Source organism: Lucilia cuprina, chromosome 6 (assembly GCF_022045245.1).
Source record: "Lucilia cuprina isolate Lc7/37 chromosome 6, ASM2204524v1, whole genome shotgun sequence".
NCBI lineage: Eukaryota > Metazoa > Arthropoda > Insecta > Diptera > Calliphoridae > Lucilia > Lucilia cuprina.
The window spans coordinates 11,331,806-11,346,364 of NC_060954.1; the positions used below are offsets into that span (position 1 = coordinate 11,331,806).

Genomic DNA, 14,559 nt, shown 5'->3' on the forward strand with positions numbered 1-14,559 from the left:
TCTATCTATCTATCTATCTATCTATCTATCTATCTATCTATCTATCTATCTATCTATCTATCTATCTATCCATTCTGTAAATCAGAATTGTCACAAAACATTTTTTACTTAACATTAAACATTTTTACTTAAAATTATATATATACAAAAATTATTAATTTTGTCACAAGATCAAATTTATTCTCAAAAAACTCAGATTTTACCCAAAAATTTTATTTGCAAAAAAATAAAATATATTATATGGAAAAAAATAATAATAAAAAATTCGAGCTCGCCCGAGCAGGGACTTGAACCCTGGACCCTTGGATTAAAAGTCCAATGCTCTACCGACTGAGCTACCCGGGCTCTTGTCAAGAACGTGATAAAAGAACAATATTAATATATATTATATTAAGAGATAAACTCTGATTACTTAATTGGTTCTATTGCATGATTTTGCGTTAGTTGCTTTATGCTCTTACGAATTTTTAAATAATTTCATTATATAAAGAAAATTTTTCATAATTTTTAAAGATTTGGTTTAAACCTTTCATTGTCGATTAAGGAACAAAAAGGGTCTAGGTAAAAGTTTAAATAATACTCGAAGCACCTACCTCAGACTTATTGTGTTACTATTTCAAATGCATTTGCAATATTTTAACTAGGCAACAATATTTGGATCAACCCTAATGAAACATTTAAATGTTCTTGTACTGAAATTGAAATATCATTTGAATTGTAGCTAAAAGTATATTTATTGGTTGACGTTGTTAGTTCAAGTCTAAAGGTATTAAAATCTAAAGATAGATATTCAATATAGGAAATCAAATAAATCATGAACACGGTGTTATTTTTCTTAAACCATGTTCATGGAAAGGTAATAAGAGTAAGACAAGCAATTTAATTAGAATATTTAAAGTAAAATAACTAAAGATACTAAATTGTAAAATACAAATAACTTAGGACTTATATTAATTTATATTATAAAATATATAATCTTCTTTCTATTCCCTTTAAAACTTCCTTAATAATTCTAACAAATCTTAAGGGAAAACAATAGCGAGAAAAAAAACAGAAAGGGAATTATTAAATCTTTGTTTATTATTGCAGTTGCAAAAGTTATACATTTTGTTTTCTCTAGTGCAATAATTTTCTTTCAATTATTTGTCTATTAAAATATACAAAATATTACTGAAGTCAAATAAAATATTGTACTTTATGGCCAAAATTAAGACGTTACATTTACCGGGAGAAACGTAACAGCAACAAATGAAACAATTTAAGTAACACAATACTAACATCATTATTTCATTTTGTGGAGGGAGGGGGAGAGGGGAGTGTTTCGTCTGAAGTGAGGGGAGTTCAGGTTCTAATAGAATTTTTGGTTGATGTAACTTGTCTTGGGTTTATTTTTTTCTTCTTCTCTCAATCTATTTTACACTCATATGTAAACATTATTTATGCAGTGACTAAGTTAGAATGATAGAGATGCCAAATGGATGGGAATGGGTTTTATATAAGGGGAAACCTCAATCGTTACAAAATGTTTCAAATACTGGGTATTTTCAATAAAAAAAAAAAAAATTGGTGTCATATTCCTCAATAATTCAATAACCAATTCTGATATTTTACGAGATCAGGTAGACGGTAGTATATATTCTGGTTCGTTTTGTGTCGCAATTTAAAACCATCGGATTTGCTATAGATTCCTAATCTTGCTTTTCGCTTGACCATGATATTTTATATGGTATCAGTGCCTCAGAGTTTTGAAGATATTCTATCCTTGTTATCCAAGATATCGGTCGATAAATTTGCGAAAGTGTCCAATAACAAACTTTGGTCAATTCGCCGATAGTAAAAAGCTTTTAGCTGATAGTGCCTTTTCATAATTTTAATAGATTTGAATAAGAAGAATCATCTCAAATGTTCAAGAAATCCCTGTAATGACTTCACTCCAATAGAGGACCAACAGATTATTAAAGAATAAGTTAGAGTATGTATTAATTTAACAAAAAAAAACTATCTTTCAGAATAAGATCTACTTCGTATCCAGTCATACATTGCACTCAATAATGAGATATCTTGTTGATAATGTCCTCTATTGGTTACCGCTTAATGTATCGGAAAACAGGGTTTAAACATTCAGTCAGGTAAGGTTAATGAAAGGTAAATCTGTAGAAATACACGTATATAGCACTATCGGTTGTGTTGAGCGATCCATTTTATATGTGTTTGAAGAAATGTTGCCCTATATGCTCAGAATCTTAAGCTCCTGGACGTAATTCGCAAGGAATGCTATTTACGAACTAATATCTCTCCCAAGATTCTTGGATCTAACTTCGACGAATGTTTGCTGGCAAAGATAGTGGTCTGGAGCTTAACTGTCCTCTGTACATGCTCTATATATATGTCTGATTTCGCATGAGCACTTTTTTACAGTTCTGCTTGTAATCCAGCGTTTCCACTTAGAATACGAACCGCAGACTTGCTCATTTTGAGGAGGTTTCTCATGCTTGCTCTTATCAGCGTCACCTCATAGAATCTTTGTGGTTCTACCCAACCTTTCGGTAGAGGTTATCAAGAGGTTATCTGGGGTTGGGGTTATCTCTCTCAGATATTTAGTTAGTTAGTTAGTTAGTTAGTTAGTTAGTTAGTTAGTTAGTTAGTTAGTTAGTTAATTAGTTAGTTAGTTAGTTAGTTAGTTAGTTAGTTAGTTTGTTAGTTTGTTAGTTTGTTAGTTTGTTAGTTTGTTAGTTTGTTAGTTTGTTAGTTTGTTAGTTTGTTAGTTTGTTAGTTTGTTAGTTAGTTAGTTAATTAGTTAGTTAGCTAGTTAGCTAGTTAGTTACTTATTTACTTACTTACTTACTTACTTACTTACTTACTTACTTACTTACTTACTTACTTACTTACTTACTTACTTACTTACTTAATTACTTACTTACTTACTTACTTACTTACTTACTTACTTACTTTTACTTACTTACTTACTTACTTACTTACTTACTTACTTACTTACTTACTTACTTACTTACTTACTTACTGACTTACTGACTTACTTACTTACTTACTTAATTACTTACTTACTTACTTACTTACTTACTTACTTACTTACTTACTTACTTACTTACTTACTTACTTACTTACTTACTTACTTACTTACTTACTTACTTACTTACTTACTTACTTACTTACTTACTTACTTACTTACTTACTTACTTACTTACTTACTTACTTACTTACTTACTTACTTACTTACTTACTTACTTACTTACTTACTTACTTACTTACTGACTTACTTACTTACTTACTTAATTACTTACTTACTTACTTACTTACTTACTTACTTACTTACTTACTTACTTACTTACTTACTTACTTACTTACTTTTACTTACTTTTACTTACTTACTTACTTACTTACTTATTTACTTACTTACTTACTACTTACTTAGCTAGCCTTCCCACTTATTTCCCACTTCCCCAAATCTTCGACAACCCTGTTTCCTTTTCAACCAAAAAATATGAGCCATTTAAGTGTCTCCAGCTCTCCCTCTAACTCACTAAAACAATATTATTATTTTTCTACATTTTAAAAAAAAACTTTTAAGAAACATCATTTGTCATAATGATTTCTTGTGACATTTAAGTAAAAATCATGCTTAAGTCATCAACAAAAGTCATTCATTTCATTCATACATGTTTGTTTTTATGAGGATTATAAAATAGACAGAAAGTTGAGCAACACACACACACACACACTAATGATGATGCATGCTGCAGAAAATAAACGATTCTAAAGGGAAAATAAACGTAAAATATTCTTTATAAATTAAATAAAAATTTAAAAAAATAAAAAAATTTACAAAAAAAATCGTACTCGCCCGAGCAGGGACTTGAACCCTGGACCCTTGGATTAAAAGTCCAATGCTCTACCGACTGAGCTACCCGGGCTCTTGTTGAGTGAAAGACTAATGGTGGTTATAAGTGAGAGCTTATGAATAATGATAATTTATTTATAAATTTTATTAATTGTTTACTTTTAGAATTCTAAAAATAGTTGTGGTTGTTGTTATTGTTTTATGTTTATGATTCACTTTATATGGCGTGTGTTTTTAATAATTTTATGTACATATTTTGAAATTTTTTAATCACACAAATAAAAACGTTCATAGGTATGTATTTATATACATATGTACATAAACACATACAGTATGTTTGCATGTACATACACATGTACATATTGAAGTAATTGATATTTTGCCCTAGAACACTATAGTCAGGTAAGTACATACTTCCCCATCGACTTAAATTGCTTTCTTTAACAATGCTCTTCTGATCTCTTAGACTCTTGCACTTTTTTGATTGCTATTAGCCGAGAACTAGATGAGTGATTTGATCCAATTTAAATACCAAAAGGAAATGTTCATCCTCAATGGTCCTTTCCTTTAAAGTTCATCACAGACGGATGTAAGATAAGATGTTCTATGTAGGGACAGACAGAAGCATGGACTGACGAACAAGTTCAAATAATCTCAAAATTTAACAAAGACTTGGAATAGGATCTCAAAGTGATATTTTTAAAATAATTGTACATCTTACTTCCATAACACTTATCATTTCCTTACAGGCTTTTCTCCTCAATTGAAATCCTTAAGGTTTAGTCCACCCCCAAACCCCCTTTAATAACTTCATAAATTCTAGTTAATTATAAATATTATATTTCTCCTTCATATTCAGTCAAGTTAAGCTTATTTGAACATAAATTTTGTAGCAAATATTAGTTAAAAACATAAAAATAAAGACCTTTTTACACTTGAATACCTTCAGCGGAATTTATAGCCATTTCCTTTTAAGCATTTTCTTTTGCTCATAAGTATGCAACACGTAAAAGTAGCATAATAAATGTTGGTAATTTACGTTAATAATTTTGACATTTCTATTGTCATTTTTTCAGCTGTTCTTCATTTTTTTTTTTGGTTAGTTTTTTTTTTGTGGTCTGAGTCTTGGTTTGCTTACTGGTACCTCATTTCCACTAGAGTACATTTTAATGTGGCACATGTAAACGACCGAGGAAAAAAAAAACAGCAACGCTAAGCAACCCACCAAACCGAAAAAAACCACCAATAGTCTAAAAAGGAGCATAAAATAGCAGTGGAAAAAAGGTACACATTTAAATAGCATAATTTTCGCTACAAGTCTATTTGTTTTATTGTTTCTTTTTTCTGCTGTGAACATTTTTTTCTGGTGAGTACTAAAAATAAGCAGTTCTTAGCAGTGAGGGAAAATTGTAATTGGTAAACAGTTACCACACAAAAATCTAGATGTCGTATAGTCTTGTCTAATCTATAGTCTAGTCTATAGTCTAGTCTATAGTCTAGTCTATAGCCTAGACTATAGCCTAGTCTATAGTCTATTCTATAGTATATTCTATAGTCTAGTCTATAGTCTAGTCTATAGTCTAGTCTATAGTCTAGTCTATAGTCTAGTCTATAGTCTAGTCTATAGTCTTGTCTAGTCTATAGTCTAGTCTATAGTCTAGTCTATAGTCTAGTCTATAGTCTAGTCTATAGTCTAGTCTATAGTCTAGTCTATAGTTTAGTCTATAGTCTAGTCTATAGTCTAGTTTATAGTCTAGTCTATAGTCTGGTCTATAGTCTAGTCTATAGTCTAGTCTATAGTCTAGTCTATAGTCTAGTCTATAGTCTAGTCTATAGTCTAGTCTATAGTCTAGTCTATAGTCTAGTCTATAGTCTAGTCTATAGTCTAGTCTATAGTCTAGTCTATAGTCTAGTCTATAGTCTAGTCTATAGTCTAGTCTATAGTCTAGTCCATATACCGGCGGATAGAGAGGCAGATAAAAAAATCACCACTACACACACACTATTGGCATATTTTCATTGACTATATATCAAGACTATAGTCTAGTCTATAGTTTAGTCTATAGTCTAGTCTATAGTCTAGTCTATAGTCTAGTCTATAGTCTAGTCTATAGCCTAGACTATAGCTTAGTCTATAGTCTATTCTATAGTCTATTCTATAGTCTATTCTATAGTCTAGTCTATAGTCTAGTCTATAGTCTAGTCTATAGTCTAGTCTATAGTCTAGTCTATAGTCTAGTCTATAGTCTAGTCTATAGTCTAGTCTATATTCTAGTCTATAGTCTAGTCTATAGTCTAGTCTATAGTCTAGTCTATAGTCTAGTCTATAGTCTAGTCTATAGTCTAGTCTATAGTTTAGTGTATACTCTAGTCTATAGTCTAGTCTATTGCAGTAATTAGTAATTAGCGAAACATAGTAGATGTTCCCCCTTTTCTAATTTCCTCTTATGTAAAAATTCAACATTTTCCTCCTGTAAGCCAAAAAATTATAAATGTCTCACTTTAAATGACATCATTTTGCGAAAAAGAGCAAAATGGAAAAAAATTATATATACATATTTGTATGTATTTAGTAAAAATATGTAAAAAAGAAAAGAATTACAAAAGTTAAAAAAGAATTCTATAGCTGAAATACTACATAATTGTAAAAACCTTTTAAGGAGGGTAATTTTCTAAAGGGTGGTTAATTTTTCTTGCTGTTTTTTCACTGTTCGTAGCAAATATGTGGTGGAAAAGAAAAAAATATTATAAATATATTAAATACAGACATTTTAAAATTTTTGCACACTAAAAAAAGGAAACAAACCTAAATGAAACGAAAATTATGCTCATTAAATTAATGCCTTCTTATAGCAATTGACAGCTGGTGTCAAAAATTTTATATGATTTTTTGTTTCCTTTTTTTCTTTTTGCTATGAAATGAAATTATAATTCTTTGCATGATCAATAATAAATATAGATTTTAAAATGTTTAGTTATTATAGAGTACTTAAATTGAAATATTTATGTGTTTAGAAGTGTTTTAAATTAACTGCTGTTTTCATATGATGTTATTAGAGGGAGAAGTCTGAAGACTACACTATAGTCTGGAATATAGACTAAACTACAGTATAGAATATATACTACACTTTAGAATAAGCTATAGACTACTCTATAGTCTACTCTATAAGCCAGATTATAGACTATACTCAAGTCTACAGTGGATATACACAACACTATAGTCCAGACTATAGGCTACAGTATAGTCTAGACTATATACTACTGTTCAGAATATAGACTACACTATGGTCCACACATTAAAGTCCAGACTATAGACTAAACTATAAGCTAGATTATAGACTACAGTATAGTCCAGATTAAAGACAACAGTACACTATAGTCCAGACTATATACATTACTATTGTCCACATTATAGACTATAGACAACAGTATAGTTCAGACTATTGTCTACACATTAGCCAAGACTATTTAAAATAGACTGCCCTAAAGTCCAGACTTTAGACTAAACTATAGTCTAGACTGTAAATGGCACTATAGTTGAGACTCTTGAGTCCGGAGAACAGTTCAAACTATAGTCCAGACTTGAAACTACAGTATAGTCCAGATTATAGACCACAGCTAAGTTCAGACTATATACGACAGTATAGTCCAGACTGTATACAAAAGTATAGTCCACATTATAAATTACTATATAGTCCAGACCTTAGAATCCAGTATAGTCCATACTACACTATAGTCCCGACTATAGATTAAACCATAGGAAACTCTATTGATTACGTTATAGTCCAGACTATTGACAGTAGTATAGTTAAGACTATAGACTACACTATAGTCCAGACCTTAGTCTACACTACACCCCAGACTCCATAGCCCGAGCAATAGATTTAACTATAGTCCAGGCTATAAACTATAGTATAGTACATACTATAGACAGTTAAGTTCAGACTATATACGACACTATAGTCCTCTCTATAGACTACTATATAGTCCAGATTTTAGAGTGATGTATAGTTCAGACTACATTATAGTCCCGACTAAAGATTTAACCATAGGCCACGCTATAGACCACGTTATAGTCCAGACTATAAACTACACTATTGTCCAGACTATAGAATATAGTGTAGTTCAGACTACACTACAGTCCAGGCTGTAGAATACAGTATAGTCTAGACTAAAGACTACTTTATAGTCCAAAATATAGTATAGTCTTCAGTACTGACTTTGGTTTGACTACAGTCCAGACTTGTCTGGACGACGAAAAAAATATTATTAATCATCGGTTTTACTATAATTGAGACTTTAAATGAGGATACTCTTTAGAACAGACAGTTTAGTCTACAAACGATGTCTATAGACTGGTCCATTGTCTATAGTTTCACCTATAATCTGGACTTTAGTATCGTTTGTAATCTGAACTTTATACTGATCTATGTTTAGGACTAGCCAGCTCTTTTATAGCAAGAATCATAAACTCGTTTATAGTTTATACTTATGACGATGTCGATGATAGTCAGGACTAAGTTCAGAGATCGTTTGTATGATTTTTATATATATATTCCAATAGTAAGCGAAAAAACTAATTATATTAAGTAGTTATTTATACTATTTTTATGTTTAATAACCCTTTTATATTACAATATTATTTTAGCCATGAATTTCAATTTCCTTTTTTAATTTCTTTTTCAAATAATTACTTTCATTGTTTGACGAAATCGTACTAACCCCTACTACTAACGATATCGTTTTGACTAAGTCACCAGCAACCATGAAACCATTGAAAGTCTTTTCTTTTAGCATGACTATTGTTCTATTCTATTCGATGAAAAATAATTGTTTTCCTTTCAAATTTTAATTTCTTACTAATATTTCAATATTTGTTGATTGCTTATCTTTCGGTTTATTATTGTTGGCAAATAGAACACAAAAAATAAAAAACAAATGAAAGAAAATTAAAAAAAGAGAAATTGTTAAGAAAACTTTTTCATTATGAAAATTAATAAACAAAATGATGAAAATGTTAAACAATGAAACAAAAAGAGAAATGCAAAAGACAACAACTCAATAAATATTTTCCATGGCCATGGAGAAATGGTGTAAGAAGGATGGAACTATAAAGTGAAGAGTTATTTATTTTAGTTGAAACCAAAAACAATAACTATCATAAGAATTCTTGGAAGTATCTTAGCAAATCTCCCAAGACTATTACCAGCCAAAATATATAAAATAAAAGCAATAACTATAAATAATAAAATATCTTATGAATGTATAAGAACTTCATCATCATCATCATAGTGGTTGTCATCATTTGATATTGGCAGAATTTGCAAACGACAGACAGACAGACAATCAAAATCACAACAATAGATAGAATTGGAGAAAATAACAATAGCAGCAGCCATGAAGACTAACAATAGAACTACAAATTTACAACAAGAAAATACTGTTATAAATAAAGAAATCACGACAAATCAATGATCGGCTATCATTAACACTAAAGACCGTTAAAAAAACTATAGTTAATCAAAAAAAATATAGTTAATCAAAAATCTGCACAAATCACAACAAAATTTAAAGTCAAACTAAAACTTTATTCAAAACCCTAATTTCAGCACATTTCTCTGATTCTCTTTATGCCACTCACTGCTTTTTAGTACTCTATATTTGCATGAGTATTTAATAATTTGGTTTTGAAATGTAAATAAGTATTGCAAAAAAAATGCTAGATATTGCGTGGGAATAAATTACAACTGATTGCTTGAGCAGGCACTTAAGAGATACAAAACAATATCTTCATACCAATTCGTAAATAGAGCATAGAATGGAAAAAAAAGAGATAAAATATTCTATTAATAATTGTGATTGATTTTTAGTTACATACATACACACATACACATTGATTAAACTTCAAATGCAAACTTTTTATTTGATATTTTAATTAATCGCCGTTTAATAATGGTCCGTAAGCGAAGTCAGGGATAATAATTAATTAATATTTTTCATCAAATCTATGAGTTAGAGGATAAGCACTTAAAGTAAACTTGAATAATAATGATTAACTATAGACAAAATCATAGACTAGACTAAAGACTAGAATATAGCTTAAACTATAGAATGGACTATAGCATAGACTATGGAGTAAAAAAACTACTAGACAAAAGACTTGTCTATATACAAGACTATAGTCTATAATATAGTCTAAGCTGCAGACAATATTACACTAAATACTAGATAATTGAAAACACTATACACAAGAATAGACTAGACTATAGACTAGACTATAGACTAGACTATAGACTAGACTATAGACTAGACTATAGACTAGACTATAGACTAGACTATAGACTAGACTATAGACTAGACTATAGACTAGACTATAGACTAGACTATAGACTAGACTATAGACTAGACTATAGACTAGCCTATAGACTAGACTATAGATTTGACTATAGACTAGCCTATAGACTAGACTATAGATTTGACTATAGACTAGACTATAGATTAGAGTATAGAAAAACTATAGATTATACTACAGTCTAGACTAGACTATACTACAGACTAAACTATACTACAGACTAGACTGTACTGAAGACTAGACTATACTTTAAACTACACTATAGACTAGGTTGTAGACTATAAACTTGACTATAAATCGGAATATAAACTTAAATATGAACTAAACTATATAGGACATTGTACTAAAGTCTAGACAATAAAGACCAGACTACACTATAAGCGACACTCGTACGTTATGACGTTTGTTATCTTTAATTTGGAGACCTGTAGCTTGTTCGTAAATCGACCATTCTTAAGTCTGAGATGTTTCTTTAAGATGTTTTTAAAGAAATTAAGATATCAGTTATAATTTTGTAGTAAAATTCGTCATAGAATTCTTAACCCGTTTCGACGCATTTAATGAATTGATTTGTTTGGATTTTTTGTTTATAAAAAGTATCAGGTTTTGAAATATTTGTTTATTTATTAAAATTTAGTTTTATAAATAAATTTATTTTATTTCTTATAATTTTATTACGATTTGTTAAATATATTATAAACAAATTAGTTAACACTACTTTTTGTTAGAAAAGACATTTATAAAACAATGCTAAATTTCTTAAATAAATTAAGTAACTAATACAAAGTATATATTTTCATGATAAACTTATCAACAATCAATTTAATATAATTATAATTATTATTTTTAGTTTTTTTTTCTATTATTAATAATATATAATTTTTCTTCAGTGTATTTGTACCAAATATATTTTCAAAAACATTTTTTTACGATTTCCACTTTAAAATTGATAACAATTTGGGATTGTTTTTCTGTTCTCTTTGTTCACATTTGAAGCGATCTTTTATATTCTAGACATTTCATTTTTCATTTTATATAAAATATTTAAATATTTTGTTTAATTAAAACTTATTCTAGGACTTCTAAACCGCTGTACGACATCGATTATTCACCAATATTTGTCCCGGCTGACAGTGAGGAGCAGTATCGAATAGACCACGATCATTAAAATTTATATCAGTTGTTGTATCACTTGATTTACCTTCACGATTTGTCTCCTCCTCTAAGAGATTATTGCCAACGTTTTCTCTAGGATTGTTGGATATGGTAGTGGTAGCAGGTTTATCCGATGTGGGTAATTGATTGGTTACACCTTGTGAAATGTTAGGATTATATTTATTTGTTGACGATGATTGTTGAAATTTCGATAAAAATGGATTGCCTTCGTAGGGATTAGGTTGTGGTAAATTATTATTAGTTACTGGAGCATTATTTTGATGCTTTTGTAATCCCACACCTCTGCCGGGGTGAGTTGGTAGTATAAGCGGTGGTTGTGCCGGTCCCTTAATGGGATAAAGTTCAGGTAAACCCTCTTCAAATTTAATCAAACTATCTTTACGTTGATGACCTCTACCGCGACCTCTATGACCATAAGCATGACCATTTCCTGGCCGTTCATCTTGCGTCACTTCTTCCAATTCTGAGGAATCTTGAAAATGTATTTTCCCACCTTGACTACTGCCAGCACTCAACGTTAGCATCATCATTAAAGTTGTTATCATTAGGGTCAGGCATAATGACAATTTCATGTTTCTCATTCTAGTTGTTTTTCACACTTTACCGTTTTTGTCGTACGTTTCCCAACTTTTTATTTAAAGCTTGTTTCACCAGCACTGTCTAATTGATACTAGTAAATTTTAAAATTGTTTAATTATTCTTATTATATTTTTTTGTTTGTTTTTTGTTTAATATATTGTATTGTTTTATTTTGAGATGCTAAATAGTAATTGTATTTGTGAGATGATGATGAGTATTATAGAATAAAAATAATGATTTAAGATTGAATTGAAAGCGATAACGGAATCATTTGTAGGTTATTTATGTTAGGTGGATGAAAAAATTTAAGACTACCAACTAGTTCAAGTACCAAGTTTTGCTTTAGTTAAGTTTTAGATTAGTTTTAGATCACGTCTAGTTCAGTTGTAGTTCAGTTCTAGTTCAGTTCTAGTTCAGTTCTAGTTCAGTTCTAGTTCAGTTCTAGTTCAGTTCTAGTTCAGTTCTAGTTCAGTTCTAGTTCAGTTCTAGTTCAGTTCTAGTTCAGTTCTAGTTCAGTTCTAGTTCAGTTCTAGTTCAGTTCTAGTTCAGTTCTAGTTCAGTTCTAGTTCAGTTCTAGTTCAGTTCTAGTTCAGTTCTAGTTCAGTTCTAATTCAGTTCTAATACAGTGCTAGTTTAGTTCTAGGTCAGTACTAGTTTAGTTCTAATTCAGTTCTAGTTCAATTCTATCCCTAGTTTTTCTAGGGAATTGTGTTCACAAGATCACTTTGTGCAGTGCACATCCAAAATTCCAACAAATTTCTTTAGTATCCATTATTTATTTATACCCCCAATAGTTATTCAATCTATTACGTCTTCAAATTTTAAATATGACTTCTTATTATGTTTCCCTTTCTCTTAATAAAATCACTCCGTACAGAAACCATAACTTACCTCCAATATTGAAATTGCATTTTATAGTTATTTTAAAATGTATATACAATTTTTGATATTTAACTATAAAATAATTACAATTTTTCTTAGTATTATGAATTTGTTATTTAATCTTTAGTTTATACTTTTACTATCAGTAAAAGTTCTTTGAAAAAAAATTAATATTATTTGTGGTAAACGGTACTAAATTTAGACCTGTTTGTCTAATATGAAGCAGGTAAACGACATTCTTTTAAAGAATCCGGTATTGTTAGTTGATGTATTAAAAATTTCAAAATAATTTCGAGGTTAAAGAACGGTATTGTTTATGAATATGATAGAAAAATATATATTAAGTAGGTGAAATAACGGGTGCCATAAAAAGGATACAAGTTCAAATTTATTTCAATATTTATCTTTAAATCTACAATTCCGCACTGTATTCTCATATTTTAATTTAATTAAAATATTTATTTTTTGCATTTTAAAACTTTACACATTTCTAAAATATTTAACACTTTTAACTTGTTTGTGGCAATGATTGTGTGCCAGGATATAACCAACAGGACACAGGATAATTGAATCGAATATATTATAGGGTTGAATGATTAACGGCATCGTACCCACAATCGTATTGTCAGCATTATTGTCAAACAGATAATATTGGCCACTTGTTGTAGTTGCTGTTGATGCTGCGGCTGTTGCTATTGGAGCTAAACCTGTTGACATTGCTGCCGTCGTAGTATCTCTGGTTGAAATTTGATTAATATTTCCCAATACTAAAACAGCAGGATGCGTAGCTTTGGTGATGATACCATTACCACGGTTTATTTCAGCACAAATAATATGACTGTCATTGTTTAAAAATGAAATTATTATTATTAAATATTTTATTGATTTCATTAACATAGTTCGGCGTTGCTGTCGTAAAATTTTTATTTTGAAATAAAATTTTGCTCTAGATTTCTTGTTTTTTTATTTTAAATGAAATGTTAATGGCTGCTGTATTAATTAAAGACTGATGGTGTTTCAACAAGTTATTTTGTTTAATAATTCGATTATAATTGTTTTTTATGATTTGTTTTTTGACAATTTTGAAAGTAAAAGTTTTATCACTTTTATAGCGTAATTCAAGTGCTTGCTTTAAATATGACCAAATATGGAAGATGAGCATTTTTACTTGGAGCCAATTGATGATGAATTTTTTTCTATGACTAATATATGAGATCTTAATGTACGATATAAAAATTATATTAGGCTATAAAGAGCATAATTTCAGTTCAGACTATTTGCTAGACTATAGATAAGATTTTAGACCAGACTATAGTCCAGCCTTATATCTAGACTATAGTCTTGACTATAGTCCAGCCAAATGTCTAGCCTATAGTCCAGACTATAGACTAGCCTACAGTCTAGTTTATAGTCTAGTCTATAGTCTACTTTATAGTCTAGTCTATAGTCTAGGCTATAGTGTAGCATACAGTCTAGTATATAGTCTAACCTATAGTCTAGACAATAGCCTAGTCTATAGTCTAGACAATAGCCTAGTCTATAATCTAGTCTATAGTCTAGTCTATAGTCTAGTTTATGATCTAGTCTATAGTCTAGTCTAAAGTCCAGTCTATAGTCTAGTCTATAGTCTAGTCTATAGTCTAGTCTATAGTCTAGTCTATAGTCTAGTCTATAGTCTAGTCTATGGTCTAGTCTAGTCTATAGTCTAGTCTAT

General features: G+C 29.6%; 2 non-coding genes across 2 annotated transcripts; both read right to left on the reverse strand.

Annotated features, from left to right (window-relative positions):
• Positions 1 to 272: 272 nt before the first annotated feature.
• Positions 273 to 345, reverse strand: Trnak-uuu. Its single transcript has one exon. It is a non-coding gene; the product is annotated as a tRNA-Lys (tRNA).
• A 3,511-nt stretch (positions 346 to 3,856) lies between these two features.
• Trnak-uuu lies at positions 3,857 to 3,929 on the reverse strand. The gene has a single exon. It is a non-coding gene; the product is annotated as a tRNA-Lys (tRNA).
• Between the last annotated feature and the right edge of the window lie 10,630 nt (positions 3,930 to 14,559).